At 35.2% G+C, this 3,898-nt stretch overlaps 1 protein-coding gene across 1 annotated transcript in view; it reads left to right on the top strand.

Moving 5' to 3' along the window:
* LOC106457882 overlaps positions 1-3,898 on the top strand; it is a 137,376-nt gene that overhangs the window by 43,841 nt on the left and 89,637 nt on the right. The window lies entirely within an intron of this gene.

The raw sequence follows: 3,898 nt of genomic DNA on the forward strand, positions 1-3,898 counted from the left end.
AGAAGTACTAACGACTACCACCAACACGACGGAAAACGAAACGTTAATTATATATGTACTACTAGAGACACACACACACACACACACACACACACACACACACACACACACACACACACACACACAAAACCAACAACAACAAAAAACAACGATGAACATGTACAGCTTTTCATTGTTTTAATATTTTGTGCTTACTTTGTAAGTATATATTTGCGAGTAGTATTTGGACTTTGTTTGAAAAAGATAAGCCAAAGAAATCCGATGAGGAAATAGTATGTTTTTCTCAAAGACACGTTTCACCATTTTTATTTTGCAATAAACTTGTAGCAGAACTGCATATTACTGATGATTATGGGATACAATTTTTTAGGAAAATTACAAGTTTTACTAACATGAAGTGATATTAATTTCAATAAGCAACACAAGTGTTTCTTACAAAAACATTATAAATCACTTTATGGTTTGAGCTTGATAAGTAATGAGATAATTCGATTTTGTAAAAATGTGTTTAAAACATAGTGCAACAGTATTATTAAGAAATGTATAATTCGCGTTTAAAACATGATACAGCAGTATCACGAAGAACTGTAAAATCTGTAGTTAAAACATGATGCAACAGTTGTCTGAAATACTTAAACTGTGCGCTTAACACGTGGTGAAACAGTGCTATGTAGTACTTTAAAAAGTGTGCTTAACACATGATGCAACAGAGTATTACTTTGAAATACTGTAAAATATATGTGCTTAACACATTATGCGATAGAACTATTAAGCTACTGTTGTAATTTTTGTGTTAAGTATACATTTTCCAGTGTCTGAGCATTAGATGCATGAATTCCATTATTTGATTCTCCAGACATAATTTAACGTGTGAAGTCTTTCACATCGTAGGTACTGATTTAGCTGTTTTTAACTCTAAAATAGGGAGTTGATCGTACTAATATTTGCACATAAAAAATTCGGCAAACAATAACAACCTAGAAAACTGCCTTTCAACTGCCTTTTAGAACCTTCGAACGATATAAATGTCGTGCTCATCGGTTCATCTCTTGCGGAGTTTCATTTGAAAATGAGTTATCCTTTCCGTACGTGTCAAGACTTCAGTGAAAATCCATTGCGTTTTGCGAAGTAAGTTATGATATTAGTTCTGTTTTCAGTCTAATATAGTCGGTATACACTGATTCTCCGAAAGTCATGTTTACCCCAATCTTAGGTGCAAATGCAAGGTTGGAAGGTGACGTTTGCATGAAATGCAAACGTTGTAGTTGCGATAAGGATCCTGTTGAAGGTAAAGCGATCAGAAAGAAAGATTGTCCGAAAACGTTAAAATCCAATCAAATGAGACCAAGAAACTGCGAAACAGAAGGAATAGTAAGAATAAGATACTTTGTTCTTCTCATAGTAACTGTCTCAAATTGTTCAATGATTTAGATATGTTTGAGTAGACTTCAACCAACGAAAGTTCTAATAAAGATCTGAAGAACATTTATTGTTGTTTCTACTAAGTGCACAGTGTGTCCCAGATTTCAAGAACATGTTGAAAACCATTCTTATATTAGAAATTAAGGTCTATGGGAAGACTTTTCATCAACACCAAAATAAGATCTTGCGAGTTTCATTTCGTTTTTCGAAGTGAGAGATTGAACGCTAAATATATGCAAAGTTTTCTACGAGAAATTGGTTTTGCGGATTAATTACAGATTTATTTTCTCCGTAAGAAAAACTTGATCTATTCCTTACCAAATTAATACACGCGCGCGCGCTTAGATTTTGAAAATCGATTAATTTGATTGATTATTGTCAGGCGAGCCGGAAGCAAATTATTTACATTGGTTGGACTGAGGATCGTAATAAAATATTCTCTTTCCTGACACTGAAGAAGGGGCCAGAAAATTAACTTTTAAGCTTTTTATTATTTGGTAGGACTGAGGATCGTAATAAAATATTCTCTTTCCTGACACTGAAGAAGGGGCCAGAAAATTAACTTTTAAGCTTTTTATTATTTAAGGGGGAAAAATGGGCTACGGATCGTAAAATATAGTACTCTTACTACATTGGGCCTGGCATGACCTGGTGTTTAGGGCACTCGACTGGCAATCTGCGGATCGCAGTTTGGAATTCTGTCACCGAACATGCTCGACCTTTCAGCCACGGGAACGTTATAATATGACTGCAAATCTCACTGTATGTTGGTTAAAAGAAGCCTAAGAGTTGGCTGTGGGTGGTGTTAACTAGCTACCTTCCTTCTAGTCTAGCAGTTCAAACTTAGGGACGGCTATCACAGATAGTCATTGAGTAGCTATAAGGGAAACTCAAGAAACAAACAATTCTATTTCACTGCTGGTAGTCTGCTATTATATTTCTAAAATAAATTTTTCACTGTGCACGTGTCAGATGTTAATTTATGTTCACCAATTGTTAATTAAAAGCTTTTACTTATACTTCTTAAAAGTATAAATATATACTGTGTTGTTGTTGGATTTTTCTACAGTAGGTGTCTGTGACTTGTTAGTGATAAAGTCAATGATAAATGAACAGCAGGCACTCCGTGTTTTCAACAGATTCTTTACATTTTAGAGATTATAGACATGCCATAAACACCATGCATAATTCCCTTCTTGTGATAAGTCCACTTAGGCCTATTCAGTTGACAAGACGAACTATATCACTAGTATTCCGTGTATAATTCACTAACTCTGCCTGGTTGAGTTACTGCATTTGTATTCTGAACTTCCGATACTCGTCCGCTTTTTTGTATTTAGGCCTACTTTGATACTAAAAAAAGACGATTATTTAAAGTCTACACAGGCAGGTTCAATTGCTTTAGAGCACCCCTTTGACGAGACAAATTATTTTCCTAAAGTGTCAGAAAGCTGTTAATCTCACCCTAACGTATCAACCGTTACGCTATTCACTCCTATGGCGGTTAACTATACGTTTTATAACCTTTCTTTTGGCCGAATTTCTACTTCCCGTTCTCTGGTCTCTAGTTTCCTCTGTCTGTCTGCTGTTTCCGATCATCACACTCCATACGTTTATCACTTAATCGTCTGCCCGTCTTCTAGAAATCTTTATATTCTCGAAGTCAATGTATTGCACGCGACATTCGATAGTCTCAACAACAGTGAAGTATAAACACAATTTCCAACAATCGTCTGCTTTTAGCTCTCTTAGTATAAAAAACACACACACACACACACTAAACAATAATGAGATATTAATTAACAAAATAAATAAATTGATTAATACTGCCTACACTAAACAGTCTTTTATATCATAGCAGTATGTTTGCCGTCTTTTTACTGCTTGTAATATAAGCGGCACCTAATACAGACTTCAATGTGATACAAAATTACAATCACCTGAAGGCTGATTGTTACCGACCGGATAAAATGCGTTAAAGTAAGGAAAATATTTTCGCCATACACTCCTATATATAAGTATTGTAGGTACGTTTGAGTTTATACCGTTTTGGCCCATCAAGTTCATCGGCGCCTGTGTAATATTTGGCATGCACATATCAACCACATTAGCAAGTACCAGCCACAACACCATCGCTTGTCATAGGACTATGTAATAGTGGCAATTCTTTACTGCCGGGTAATATTGACGGGGCATATCATCGTTCAGAAACAATAAAAAAAATATTCACAAGAAGCTTTGGGGAAAACTTTTCCTGCCATATTATTCGTGAGGTAAATGCTACACCTGTTCGGGTGCCCATGTTCGTCGAATGTAATTCGAAACGGTCATTCCTTTAAGCTCTTCATATGATGCACAAAATGTGAACAGTTATGATATAATGGTACTCGTGGTCTTTCAATACTAAACCAGGTAGAAAACAACTCGTACTTTGGACTCGAAGGATATATATATATATATATATATATATATATAT

Source organism: Limulus polyphemus, unplaced genomic scaffold, assembly GCF_000517525.1.
Source record: "Limulus polyphemus unplaced genomic scaffold, Limulus_polyphemus-2.1.2 Scaffold386, whole genome shotgun sequence".
Lineage (NCBI taxonomy): Eukaryota > Metazoa > Arthropoda > Merostomata > Xiphosura > Limulidae > Limulus > Limulus polyphemus.